General features: G+C 46.5%; 1 protein-coding gene across 1 annotated transcript in view; it reads right to left on the bottom strand.

Annotated features, from left to right (window-relative positions):
* The window catches only part of USP14 (ubiquitin specific peptidase 14), a 301,022-nt gene that overhangs the window by 125,259 nt on the left and 160,528 nt on the right, over positions 1 to 15,235 (bottom strand). The window lies entirely within an intron of this gene.

The following is a 15,235-nucleotide window of genomic DNA, read 5'->3' as shown; positions in this document are numbered from 1 at the left end:
ATGGTTGGCAGTTCTGCGGGCTCATGGCCTAGACTACATCTTCAATCTAGTGTTAATATAAACCTTCATCTCTAATAAAAAAAACAAATATCACATTTCTGTCATGGTGAAGAAGGGTGGTCATGTTTCTGATTTTCTACCAGGACTACATTGAACTTTGAGCATCAAAAGCTTGCCACACCTCATGTTCACTTCTATCGCCATAAAGATTATATAGGATTGAAAAGCTCGAAACTTTTTTAAATTTTTTTATATTTGTTTATTGGTTTCAATCACAGCCATACATACATGATTGGGCGACATGTTCAAGATAGTCAACATAGAAAATAAGCAGCCATTAGTTCTCATTGCATATTAAACCCTTCCCTCACGTCCCGCTTGTCTATTCATCTCCATTTCGACAGTAGGCGATATACAGGGATCCCCTCGATATGTATTCCAATGCGACCACTTCTTGTCCCATTTTTTGGGGCACCCCCGAGCCTTAAAAAACCTCGGTCTCTGCTAGCATGCATCTATCCATTTCGTGGTGGGTTCACTCCCCCAAGCCTCTGGCCAGCTCTCGTTTCTCCAACGTATACTGCAGTGTTGTGAATTGCTGTTCAGTGTCCGTGAGGTCAGTCGCCTCCCATATGTTCAACAGTCCCAGTTGTGGTTTCAGTACTATGTCTTTTCCCAGGGCGGTTTGCATGTGTTCTGAAGCCCCTTCCCAAAGTGCACGCATCTTTGGGCAACTCCACAGGGTATGATAAAATTTGGCATCTTGTCCACACCCCTTAATACATAGGTCATCAGGTCTAGCTCCTATTCTCGCCAGAACTTTCCTTGTGATATGTGATCGGTGGAGTATCCTAAGCTGAATCAGCCTGAATCTCTGTGTGATGGCCGCTTCTCGAGGGGACACGAGAGCTGTTTGCCAGTCCTCATCTATAGGACCTAAGTCATCCTGCCACCGCTCCCTGAGCTTCGGAAATGTGTCTGGTAAGTTATTGCTCAACTTTTTATAAGTTAGAGATATTGCCTTTGAATTAAGAGGCCCATCTAGTAGACGGTCCTCCAGTGGCGACGATTCAGGTATATCGCTAAAAGACGGGAACGCCGCCTGCAGCGCATGTCTTATCTGCAAATATCTATACACTTCTCCTTGCGCCTTATGGTAGTGCCTCCGGAGGTCATCGAATGCAAGTAGTGCTCCCTTCTGAACCAGGTCTTTCACCGCTGAGATCCCGATAAAGTCCCACTTATCAATCCCAGGCTGATAGCACAGCATGCCCAGCTTCTGGGTGAACCACAACAGTGTGGCCTGCGAGAGGACTCCCGCCCATTCCAACCAGGAATGGACTATACGCCAAATATCTAGTGTATGTTGGGTAGGTCGAAGAACCTCCCCCTATTCTTCCTATCGGTAGTGTACAGAGCCCCCAGATATCCGGAACGATCAGTTTGATAGCGATCAAGAACATATGCTGGGTCGTCTGGGGGGTGATACATCCAGTGGTTGACAGCCACCAATTGCGCAGCCCAGTAGTAACGCTGTAGGTCAGGGAGTGCTTTGCCTCCTTCGTACCAACCTTTCGTCAGTTTTTTCAGTGCAATCCTGGAGGCCTTTCAATCCCACAACAGCGTACAAATCTCACCTTCAACTGCTCTAAAGTACTAGTCCGGGACTCTATGTGGCCAATTATGTAGTATATAAAGAAAACGAGGAAGGGCCAGCATCTTGAAGAGTGCAGCACTCTCCAACAGTGTTAAAGGAAGAGACCTCCAGTGCTTCAAATCTGCTCGCAATCTAGCCAAAGGGGGGGGGGGGGAGGGGGGGGGCAAACTGGGTCCAATACTGCTATGATCGATTTGTACGGGGATGCTAGGTTAACAGTATATCGTCCGCGTACAAGGATATGCGGTCCTCCACTTCAACTGCCCAGCGCATCCCTCGCACCATCACGTCCCTGCGCACGGAGGCCGCAAGAGGCTCCAGCATAAGAGAATATCAGCGGGGAGAGCCAGCATCCCTGCCTAGTACCCCTTTGTAACTCGAATTTCCAGGAGGTATAGCCGTTTACCCTCACCTGTCCCAGCACACCGGTATAAAGGAGCTTTACCCAGGCTATGAATTTAGGGCCCAGTCCCACCTTTTGAAGAACCTCAAACATATGTTATGTTATAGAGCGCAACTGTTACCAAAAAGGTGTCCTGACGTTGGAAGAAGTCCTAAAGAGGGACCGAGTCAAAGGGGGGAACACGGAGGATCAGTTAGTGAAGAGCAAGATTTTTAATGTCTTTCTGAATACAAGAAGATTGGTCGTACTTCTTAAGAGATAACAGGAGAGCATTCCAGGCTCTTACTGCATTGACTATGAAGCTTCTGCCACCCCAATTGGCCTTCTTCACCCTGGGTACTGTTGCCAATTTGGCGTCAGAAGATCGTAAGGTTCTATTAGGGGTGTACCAGTAGAGTCGCTGTTTTAAAAATTCAGGCCCGAATCCGTGAAGGGATTTAAAAAACAGAGTCAAGTTCTTGAATTGAATACGTTTCCTTACTAGCAACCAGTGCAGAGCTTTAATTTGGACAGAGATGGAATCAGTCCTAGGTGTACCTGTAAGTAATCTGGCGGCCGCGTTCTGCAGAATCTGTAATTTATTTAGGTATCCTTCATGTATATTCAAATACAGACTGTTGCAATAATCCAATCTCGGCATGATAAGAGCGGTAACAACTGTTTGTTGTACTGCTTTTGGGAGTAGTGGCATGATTTTCTTTTACAACATTTAAGGATGTAGGTGGTAGTGGAGACAACTTTATTTACCTGGTCCCTGCAGCTCAATTTGGCATCTAACCACATTCCCAAATTTTTTACTTTCCCTACTGGCGTGGGGAGCTGGCCAAGATCTACCGGCCAGCAGACTGGTGTCCATAGATTAGGATTATTGCCGAAAAGAACCACCTCCGTTTTACTAGAGTTGAGCTTTAGACAGTTTTTTGCCATCCAGCCTCCCACGGCACTCATACAATTTTGTAGCCTTAATGAAGTATTCACAGAGCCGCCTGGAAATAGGTTAACCACTATTTGGGTGTCATCAGCATATGAGGTTAATGTAAACCCACATGATTCAACAAGCGGTGCCAGTGAGGAAACAGACATTGAAAGGGGTCGGGCTTAATGATGATCCCTGCGGAACACCACAAGGCAGGGAAAATGATTTAGCTTCAAACTCATCCAAGGCTACAGTTTGTACTCTATCCGTCAAAAAAGATTTAAAAAGTTTCCAGGCAGAGCCCTTGACTCCTACTTCCTGTAAACGTTCCATCAGTATACCGTGGTGGACAGTATCGAATGCCGCTGAGAGATCCAACATGATCAAGGCGGCATTCCCTCCTTGGTCCAAAATATTCCTGATCTCTTTGGTGGATTTTAAAAGCACGGTTTTAGTGCTCTGACCCCCTCTAAATCCCAACTGAGTTGGGTGCAAGGCTTGTGAATCTTGCAGAAACTTATTTAGTTGGTCATTAATATTCCTCTCAATGACCTTCGCCGGGAGTGGGATTCTAGATATTGGTCTAAAATTATTGGGGTCATTGGCATCCAAATTAGGTTTCTTTAGAAGTGGCAAAATTGAAGCATGCTTCCAGCCTCTTGGAAAGTATCCATCTGAATACATAGTGTTAAAGATGGAAGTCAGTATTCTTGAGACCGGTTCTACAGCTAACATAACTACTGTACTTGGGCATGGATCAAAAGGAGAACCTGACTTTATCTTCAATAATAGGTTAGTTATATCTAGTTCTGTTAGAGGGGCAAAGTTAAGTAGAAGTGGGCTATCGATCTTAGTTCCTGTGTGAGAAGTTGCTAGGCTCTGAGTGTTTTCAAAGGTCGAATCAGAGAAGGTGACAAAGATGTTATTTACCTTCTCAAAGAAGCATTTAGCGATCTTATTACACAGCTCTTGATTAGCTGAAAAAGTTGGGGGGTATGGATGAGCTAGAGTTTTCACTATTTTAAAAAAAGAGTTTTTTGCTGAGTTAATCTTATCAGTAAAATACTTTTGTTTTTTGCAGCAAATGTTTATAAGCTGACAGGCTAGTTTTATAGTCCATTCTGTCCTTTTCCTTGTAGCCCACCCTCCACTTTCTTTCCAAATGCTTACACGCAAGTTTCTGATCCCCAAGTTCAGAAGAGTACCAGGGAGCGGCGGGTTGTTGTCTGGTAAGACGGAGATATTTCATAGGTGCCAATTTATTCCCTGCAGCTGCTAGCCAATTTGTATATACATTAGTAGCCTCGTCCAAATTTCTTGGTGCTGGTGGTAGAGTTAATGTAAGGTGTTGCTGTAGTTCCCTTGAGTCTATCTTATTCCATAATCTGGTCGCTGAACATATACTGCCATTCGATAGAAACGAATGCCATTGAGGCGTCAAAAGATAACACCGCCGCATCCTCCTCGATATATTTCCGACGAGCCATCACATTGTAGAGGCACCTTACATTAAGGGCGGTATTCCTGCCTGGCATAAATCCAGATTGATCTGGGTGGACCAGTGATGTAATAACTGTCACCAATCTATTAACCAAGACTTTTGCCAACACCTTTGCCTCCACGTTAATCAGCGAGATTGGCCTATAGGAGCCACAATTGTCCGCTGGTTTACTTTGCTTGTGGATGGCCACAATGGTGGCTAGTCGCTGATCCTCTGGTAATGTACCTACTTCCAGGCTCTCTTCATACATGGCTTTCAGGTGTGGCAGAGGCAGTGGCTTTCAAAAACTCTACTGGAATGCCGTTAGGACCCATAGCCTTTCCAGACTTGATCTGTCCCAGGGCCTTATGTATTTCCTCTTTCGAGAGGTCCACCTCCAAGGTCTCCCGTTCCTCATCCGAGAGACTTGGCACATCACTGTCCCAGAGGAGCGGACGAGAGTCCTCAGCCGTGTAATGTGTAGAGGGGGAGTACACCCTTTCGAAATGATCAGCGAATTTCTCCGCTATTTCTTGTGGATGCAGCACCGTTTCACCCCCCGGTGTCGTCAGTTTATGTACCCATCTGGATCCCTGCTCTCGTATTTCCAACCATGCCAATGCCTTGCCAGCCCTATCCCCAAGTTCATAAAGTCTGTGCTGGGTGGCACGGTATTTAGTCACCATATGTTCCCTGGTTTTTATCCTATATTCCTCTTGTTTCAGTAGAAGTCTGTGGCTCGTGTCTGGTGAGGGATTTTGTACGTGTTCCCGCTCCAGTTCGAGGAGGTCGGACTCCACCTGGACCAGAATTTCACACTTTTTTGCGATATATCCCCTCTTCAAGGACAAAGCTTGCCCCTTGAGTACTACCTTGTATGCTTCCCAGATTGTTTGTGCGGAGTCTACCGAGCCCACGTTTTCAGTAAAATAGTTCTGATTGTGTGCGGAGTTCCTCCCTTATATCCGGTATGTGTAGGAGCCATGGGTTAAGAACAATAGTGGTGTGTGCTGGTGGTTCCCAGTGCGTATATTCCAGCCAGACTGGAGAATGGTCTGATATGCCTCTTGGTAAAACTTTGTATTGGGCGAAGTTACCTATCGAGGACAGGTATGTGAGGAAGTAGTCAATACGTGATAAACTACTGTGGACATTAGAGAAGTATGTAAATAATTTGCCAATTGGGTGAAGCGCACGAACCACATCTGTCAAATCCAGTACTGTCGCGAAATCAGCCACTAAGTCATTAGCTTTCTCTCTAGACTTCGGTGGGTGGCGATCAACAGTATAGTCTAATGTAATGTTGTAGTCTCCCCTCATGATTAGTGTGCCCTCTCGGAGTCCCGTCAGCCTACTTCCCAGGTCCTCCAGCGCTGCCTTACCCAGAGCGGGCGGTAAATATACTGAAAGTATGTTGATGTCTCTTCCATCCCACTGGGCCTCTGCCCCTGCGAACCGGACTCCCGGATCCGCCCATGTCTTATTAACAATAAGGGGCGTACTCTTTTTAACCAATATGGCTGTCCCCCTTGAGCCCGTAGTGTAGTCCGAATGTACTAGAAGTTTGTATCCCCACCTAGAGAGGGCCTTTGACTTCTGGCCTACAAGATGCGTTTCTTGCAGCAGGACTACATCAGGTGAGTGTCTTTTTAGGTACTGTTGCACAACCCCTCTCTTAGTCTAAATCGCCAACACCATTAACATTCCAGGTCATTATAGAGAGCGTTTGGAAGTAGACTGTAGCTTTCAGTACCTCTTTCCGACAACTCAGTCCAGGGTCAGAACGCCCCTAGGGATCCAGCTTCAGCCCCCGCAGCTTCAGCCTGTCCGTGATCTGATTGGGAAAGGACCAAGAATCACTGCAATGAATGTGTTATCAGTACTGTGGCCCCGCAGGAGATAGCAGCGGCCCACCGTGCCAGTAAAGTCCAGTTGAAGGGAGTCCACAGGTCCAGTCACCTCCGGCCTCAAGCTTCACTCATTGCCTGCCACTGCCTCCTCTTGTCAAGGCTTTACGCCCGGTGAATGTCATTGCTGTGTAGTGCTGGTGATCAAATCCGTAGGCCGGACCGCCTCCCCAAGGCCCCCTCCAGACAGAATAGAAGGCTGGCAGGCCTTGCAGTCACGGCCTCACCTGCATATGTGGGCCTAGGAATCAGCTGTGGACACCCCCCTTCCACCACTTCCACAAGTCCACTGGGCCTCGTGTGCAGCAATGTTGCCGACTGGTGTTCACTCAGGGAGTCCAGCCGGTATTTCACCACCAGGGTGTATTAAGCAGTCAACCCGGGGCGACCTGTACCATCTAGCAGGGCTATACTCCCATTCAGCTCCTCTGCTCCGGCGCCCCCACCTGTGTGTATAATCGCGTAGGCCGTAAGCCGGGGCCTCAATTTAGCCCGCTACTCCTGTTCCCGCGCCCGATGGGCCTCTGTTCTCCCCTGCTCCGGTGGGCAGCGAACCGCATTTGATTCAGCCATGATCCTCAGATTTGCCCAGCAAGGTCCTCACGACGCAGGAGCACCTGCCCAGCACCCCAATTGGTGCCACCACACTTCCATCGCTGCCGGGCCGCGAGATTTCCAGGCCCCGGAGCCGGGACCTCCGTTGGTTTCGACACTCACCCGGGCGCACCTCCTCCGGACTCAGTGTAGGTAGTTACCTTCTGCAGTTAGCTCCAGTGGCACCGCCGATCCACTCCCGGCGTAAGGGGCCTCCCCCGACTCTCAATGCAGTCTATCAGGGCCGATGGACTTCCCGTCCCAGAGGCTGCCCCGTAGCCTAATCCGCCCCAGGGAGCCGCCACCACCACCACTCAGGACGAGGCACCATACAGGACGGTACGAGCCAGCCCACACTCAGTTTATGCACCAAATTTCTCCCAGGGGGCCAGGAATGAGGTACGGTCATCTTAGTGTAGTTATCTATCTTGGATGGCACAGGATAGGGCAGAATAGACGTCGGGGAAGTGGGAGCTAACTCAGGCGGCGGACATTCACGACAGCTGCTAGCCACGCCCACAGCTCTAAACTTTTAAGACGCTGCATTAAAGTGTTTTTATTTAAAACCAATTATATTTTTATTGTAACACCCCTTAGTGACAGTTTTTGAAGTGGGTGTTATAAAATCACAACAAAAGCATAAGGAGGGTATGATCTTTCAGTATATAATGTGGCCTTTTGTGAGGAGTGCTTTTGGGTTAGGGAAGACAGTTTAAACTAGGCTCTGGCTTAATTTTTTAAGTTATGAGTCCTGTTGTCTAGGTACTTTGTGAATCCTGGAGAAAATAGGAGGGCACTGGTACCAAGGACTGTATTGTCATTTATTTAATTTTTTAAGCCAGGAAGTACACAAACATGCATTAAATATATACATATATGCTAAATCGATAAAAATAAATTATCGTTATTTGTCTTTAAGTGATGAACTCAAAATAGTTCCAATCCATTTTCGGTGGGGAGCTTCTGGCACCCTCCATCAGTTCTTCCTCCCCCACAACTAGTACCCCGCAAAAGTGGCGAGTGCATGCTACATACATTACTTACAACAAAATGCAACCATGTTGCAATTTTTCCATGCACCTATTCTCACTGCATACATCTCCTCTCTTTTCCATAGCTTTATATTAGGTCTCCAACCACTGACACTAGAAACATTTTCTGTTTTCCAGTGTAGGGTTATCACGGATCTTGCCACTAAGTTAGCTATTCAGATGATATATTTTTCCCAGATAGAGCGATCTACCTGTGTGAATATTTCAGAATTACAATCATTATTTTAATACATTTTCTTGCCTCGCTTCTCCTCGAGGTAAAATGTCTTAATCCCTACCTGGGTTATCTTTGGGCACAACACCACAATATGAATCCAATCTCCAGTGTCTGCCAAACATATAAACACCACTGCGGGTTTCGTTCTTGATTACGTCTGTGGATAAATACAGGTATTCTATACAGGTGTTAGCCCATTTTCCCCAAAAGTGTATGCTCCTATAATTAGCACTGCTGATTATTTTAAAGTTCAATTTATTGATTTCTTTCAATGTCCTCACTGATAACCTAATGTGTGCTTCTGTTTCCCATTGTTCCCAATTTTCCAGCTATTTTTAACAAAATATCTGGTTTCATACTTTCTAACAACCACTTGCATCAACGCCCGAACCTTATGTCCTTTGAATGTTCGACTAAGCTATTTATCTCCTCCTTGTAAAAAATAGTGGCATTATCTAGATTTATGAGATATATTCTTAGTTTGGTACAAGAACACCAAAGCTCTTTATTTACTTCAACCATTTAATGTATACTAAACTATGGAACTGATCCATCATTTGATCCAAAGTCGGTTATTTTGAGGAAACTCAGATTAGCCCAACTCGATATCTCTTTAAGAGAAAGCAGCACTCTGACACAATGAACTCACTAATATTAGTCTGAGTGTTTATTAGAAGAATAACAAACAGAGTAGAAACTGATCTTTTCTTTTAAGAAGCCCCTCCAGTGTCTTGTATTGCACCTTTTTGGGATATCTGGTCATTCTTAATTAAGACAAAAAGAATAATGTTTTAAGAATAATAGATACACTATTTTCAAAGCCCTCCCAAAGTTTTTAAAATCTCTGCAGTAGGATTTCAACTGAAGTTAAAACATTTTGCTAACATGGAGACTAAACATATTTTTACACGCTTTGCACTTACACATCATTGTACTTCGAAATTAGTCTTCACACAGCACATCTCTTAGTAAGCATATTATCATGTTGCTAGTACATTCTGTCCAAGGCTAGAAACACTGAACTCAATGCTAGACATGTACCTGGAGAAAATCTTGGTGAAGTTTGATATTCACCCACCTTAAGGCGGTGGCACGCTTGGACACAGTAGATGAATGGCACGATTTTCTTAGCCGAACCACATGGAATAGAAGGGCACCCGCATATTGTGCTGCAGGACCGCTAGGGTTGTAATCCCAGCCGAATGGCTGTTACAAGCGATTCAGTGAATACATTAACTTATGTCTCCAATGGAATGGAGAAGTAGCACTGCTCAGTAAGAGGTTGCAATAGGAAGTTTGTATTCATTATAACAATGTTTTATTTTGGTTTTTTCTCATAGTTTATCTGTTATCATCAAGATAGTCACTTCAGGAATTTGTCTCGGTTAGTAGCTTGCTGTTCAAAACGTACACTAAGTTTGAAACAAGTATTTTGTGCATATATTGATGTGTTGCGGTTGTAACGAAATGTACTAGTCATGTCAATGTTTTTCCTGCAACACAAGATGAAAAATCCAAGAGAAATGGAGGACTGGTGGTCTTATGGATATGTGACATTTGCACAGTATTCTATCTGGCGACATTTATTTGTACAAATAAAAACGAAATTAAAAATGCCAATAAAAACGCGTTAAAAAAAAGTAGTAGCAACTACAGAAGTTTCTGTACAGAGTGAATTATTTACATTAGTGTTTTTACTTGACATTTAGCTAAATTTGAGAATTTTCCATTGTCCTTTCCTCCTGTTTCTTAAATGGTATTGTAAAGGCAAGTCATTGAGACTGTAATGATTAATGTTTGGAATTTGTCCTTTTCACCAATGCCTAAGACCAATGAAATGCACAGACACAACAAACCTTGTAAATAAGGATTTTACCCAGAATGCGTCCCTGGAGATGGTACTGTGCAGCTTCCTTCTAAAGGAGATAATTACATATATTTGCACTAGACAGAAGTTGGCTTCTTTGCATACGATGCAGTGCACAGAAGAACCAGCATAGAATAAGTAACAGCTTAGAAAACCTAGTTTACTAGTGCAGATAAAAAAATGTAAGAGCAGGACTTTGAAGCCGATCCTATCACCATGTGCCAAAACAGCACAGCATCAAGCAGCCACTATGGTGGTTTATGAGGCCACTAGACCACATGGCAAAAAGAGATTAATAGCAATAGGGAAAAAAACGAAAGAAAAGCAACACCAACCTTCCTTCGTTTATAGGTTTTAGGGTGTGAGACTAAGTTCTGCCTTAAGTCCTTCGCAAAACAAGCATTTGCAATGCAATAGGTCTTGCATTACTGTAAGTTTGAGCTATTGGCGTTGGCAATAGCTCAAACTTTCAGTAATGCGAGGGCTAGTGCACTGTAAAGCAATCGCTCACTTGCGCTTTAGCTTTAAACATCTTAAACTAAAGCGCGGGTGGACCGATTTCTTCAAAAGTACAGAAATAGGAAAAACAAAATGCAATTTTTTTTCTATTTGTTTACTTTTGTAGCAATTGCGGTACCCTCGCTTTAGCTTGAGATGTTTAAAGCTAAAGCACGGGTGCTGCCATTTTAACAAAAGTAAATGAACAGAAAAAAAAAATATTCAGCCGCGTACAGTGCTGCAAAAGAAAGGCGCGGCCACAATTGTCCAGCACGGCATGCCTCTGCTGGCATATATTAAAAACGTTTTTTTTTTCCTAACGTTGCGGGAGAGCATGTTGTTGCAGGGGAAAGCCATGTAAGAAAATAGTACTCCAAGGCAACAATTCAAACGTACAGAGTGACAACACATGTAACAGGAGGTATCCTCATGGGAGGTTACAAGAGGAGAAAAGGCGGTACTAAGGAGGGACTGCTAAGCCTAATGAAAAGCCACCATTTACAAAGGACAGTGACAGGAGCCAATTAAAAGCGACGGAAAGTGGGCGGAGCTTCATGCCCATATGCTGAATACAGCATGCCTCGAAGACAGCGCGCAAGCACTGCCTAGGCGAGCCCTAAAAAAAGATACAAAACTGGTTTTATAGCATTCCACACACCCAGTTCTGCAACTTGCTACTAGCCCGACATCAGAGTTCTCAACTGAAGCAGCGGCCATCTTTTTAGATATATTTATCCAGTCATTCAATCTCTGCACTACTGTTATGAGCGAGAGTTAGCCAAGAGAGTTTAACACAGGTGTTAGACCTGGCACCATTGGCATGGGTCTCCCTTCCATTTTTTCCACTGTTGCCTCCTATGTTATTGCTGGTCTAGATGCTTTGGACACTTTGCCACTGCTAATCAGTGCCAAAGTGCTAGTGCTCCCTATTGTAAAGTATTGTAATGGATTGGCTTATTTCAATTACTTGTCAGACCCTAGTACAGTGCATCGCGTGTGCCCAGGGCCTGTAAATCAAATGCTGCTGGTGGGCTTGCAGCACTGATTGTGCCACCCACGGAGCAGCTTGTAACCTATGGCTGAGGCCTTAGTGATGCGAACTACCCAGATGTAGCGTAGTTCTCCCCACAGCTGGAGGGGACACGTGTTAGACCTGGCACCATTGGAATGGGTCTCCCTTCCATTTTTTCCACTGTTGTCGCCTATGTTTTTGCTGGTCTAGATGCTTTGGACACTTTGCCACTGCTAATCAGTGCCAAAGTGCAAGTGCTCTCTATTGTAAAGTATTGTAATGGATTAGTGACTCCATGATTGGCTTATTTCAATTACTTGTCAGACCCTAGTACAGTGCATCGTGTGTGCCCAGGGCCTGTAAATCAAATGCTGCTGGTGGGCTTGCAGCACTGATTGTGCCACCCACAGAGCAGCTTGTAACCTATGGCTGAGGCCTGCCATCGCAGACCATGTGAGCAGTCTGGGATTGCCATGTCGACTTGGCCAGTGTACACACTTGCCAGTCCCCAAACCTTCCCTTTTCTACATGTTAGCCACCCCTAAGGTAGTGCCAAGGTACTCCCATGGGCAGGGTGCATTGTATGTGAAAGGTAGGACATGCCCTGATGTGTGTGGCATGTCCTGATAGTGAATTACAGCCAATTTCGTTTTTCACTATTGCAAGGCTACCTGTTCCCCATAGGCCAGAATGGGCAGTTTGATTATAACATCTTTATAATCCTAACTGACCCAGGGAACAAGGTAGAAATTAGAGTTTAGTATGCCTGAACTCAGAATGATAAAATACATCTTTTAGTGAAGTTGGTTTCAACATTCTGTGTTTGAAAATACCACTTTTAGAAAGTAGGCATTTTCTTACCCGACCATCCAGCCTACCTCTGCTACGTTTGTGTATTCCCCGTCTGGTTTGTGAGTGACAGGGGCTGGGGTGGCTCCAGGAGTCAGGGTGAGTCAGCACTAGGCTGAATAGACATCTGCATTGGGAGTGGTGGGAGGAGTAGCACCTAGGCCTGAATAGGGATGTGCCTGCCTTCCACAATGCTGGCTTCAACTCCTGTAGTGCGTCTGACGATTGGCCCACACTGACAAAGGAAGAAGTTGTGCACTGGCAGAGTTCACCCAGAACTGGTTTGGACTAGGTACAGACACTCTGCCTTCAGAGACAAAGGATTTGTGTGTATAAAAAGTAGGACCCAGACCCCATAACTTAAAGATAAATTCTGGGAATCAAGAACCTTTGCTGAGGAGAAGAACCAGGAGACTACCCCTGTGTTGTGTGCTGTTTGGGGGTTGGCCTGCAGTGGTTGCTCTGGTACTCTTCAAGTAGCTGTGAGGCCAGCCAAGCCTGTTGACTGTCTGTTGGGTAACGATTTGGAGAGCTCCCCTTGGACTAAGGTGGAGTGAAGTGCTCAATTGAAGATGTTGGGTCTGCCTGAGTGGGCGTGTGTGACCACCCAGTCAATGGCAGCCAGTAAGGTTGTTCAAGAGAACCTGGAGCCTGAGAGAGTGGCCCAGGTACCTGCCTTAAAGAGAAGAGGTAGGGGGCACGGGAAACCGGCCCCTGAAGTTCCTACGGTCCAGGAGGAGGCAGACCTTGAGGGGGATGCCATGGAACCTACAGGGGAGCGAGTTGCTGAACTGGGAGACCTGCCTGAGCTGGCCTATTGGCAGCAAGAAGGAGGTCCCTCCAGGGAAGAGTTCTGTGAGTAGCAGAAAAAGTGCCCTTCTCTTGTGGGTTTGCGGCAACAGGCCACAAACCAGGCAGCAGATGATCAGTCTGGATCACATTGGATCTACTGGGAGAACTGTCTCCTGTACAGTGAGCCTAAGTTTGCTGAGCCTGGGTCAGTCCGTGTGCTAGTGGTACCCCAGCGCTTAGGAGCCTTCCTACTGGGGTTGACTCATGATGTGCCTTTAGCAGGACATTTGGGGCAGGACAAGTCCCTTGAACGGGTTGTCACCCACTTTTATTGGCCCCAGATGCGCTAGAGTTCAGACACTCATTGCAGGACCTGCCAGACTTGCCAGGCAAATAGGAAGAGTGGGAGGGAGCACAAGGCTCCTCTCCAGCCATTCCCTGTGGTCAGCACCCCCTTTGAAAGGGTGGGCATTGACATTGTGGGGCCTCTGGATCCCAAGACAGCCATGGGCAACAGGTTCATCCTGGTCTTGGTGGACCATGCCACCTGGTACCTGGAAGCCATCCCTCTCCGGTCGGTGACGGCCCCAGTGGTGGGTTGTGCGTTGGTGGGTATTTTCACCCTTGTGGGGTTCCCCAGAGAGGTGGTCGTCAGACCGTGATACAAACTTCATTTCCAAGTATATGAAGTCTCTGTGGCAGGAGTGCTGTGTAACGTACAAGTTTACCACTCCTTATCACCCCCAAGGTAATGGGCTGGTTGAGAGATTCAACCGGACCCTTAAAGGCATGATTATGGGTCTTGAGGAACCCATGAGGCGCAAGCGGGACGTCCTCTTGCCATGCCTTCTCTTTGCTTACCGAGAGGTGCCACAAAAGTCCCTAGGGTTCAGCCCCTTTCAACTTCTCTATGGACACCCGGTAAGAGGACCTCAGAGTTTGGTAAAGGAAGGATGGGAGGAAGCTCCCAGGAATCCTTCCCAGGATGTATATAGCTACATGCTGGCCTTCAGAAACAAAAACCTGGCGTTTCAGGCAACTCGCTCAGGCGAATCTGGAAGCCAGCCAGGAGGAAATGAAGCAGTGGTACGATCGGAAAACCACTCTGAGCTTCAGCCTGGTCAGAAAGCGTAGGTCATGGCTCCAGTAGAGCCCTATGCACTCCAAGATAAGTGGACCGGACCCTTTGAGGTCGTGGAGCGCAAGAGTGATGCCACCTACTTGGTGGACTTGGGGTCCCCTAGGAACCCTTTGCGTGTCCTGCATGTAAACTGCCTGAACCCCAATTGGAGGCCCGAAGTGGGCATGCTCCTAGCCACAGATGCTGGAATGGACGAGACTAAGCCTCTTCCTGGCCTCCTGTGTGCCAAGGAGCAAGATGGGACAGTGGAGGGTGTGAACCTCTCCTACTCCCTGACCCATGAGCAGCAGGAGGATTGTTGCCAACGGTTGAGACAATTTTCTGACCTTTTCTCCCTGACCCTTAGTGTCACTGATTGGTGCGTCCATGATGTGGACACTAAGGACAGTCCTCCTGTTAAGAACAATGCTTACAGAATGACTGACAGGGTAAGAGCTTGCATCAAGGAGGAGGTCTCCAAAATGTTTGTATTGGGGTGATTGAGTTCTCTAACAGCCCTTGGGCCAGCCCAGTGGTGTTGGTCCCAAAGGCTGATGCGCCTGGTGCCACGCCCGAACTCCGGTTCTGTGTGGACTACCGAGGACTTCATTCAGTCACCAGGACGGACGCGCACCGCATCCCCAGAGCAGATGAGCTCATTGATCGGTTAGGGGCTGCCAGGTACCTCAGCACATTTGATTTGACATCTGGGTACTGCCAGACCGCCTTGACTGATGGGTCAAAGGAGAGGTCAGCATTCTCCACACCAGATGGGCACTACTAATTCCGGGCTATGCCCTTTGGAATGAAGAATGACCCTTTGGAATGAAGAATGCCCCTGCCACCTTTCAGAGGTTGCTCAACCAGGTGT

The sequence above is a fragment of the Triturus cristatus genome, chromosome 5_1 (assembly GCF_964204655.1).
Source record: "Triturus cristatus chromosome 5_1, aTriCri1.1, whole genome shotgun sequence".
Taxonomy (NCBI): domain Eukaryota; kingdom Metazoa; phylum Chordata; class Amphibia; order Caudata; family Salamandridae; genus Triturus; species Triturus cristatus.
Note: the sequence above shows the minus strand (reverse complement) of the source record. Positions and strands in the feature narration are given on the sequence as shown.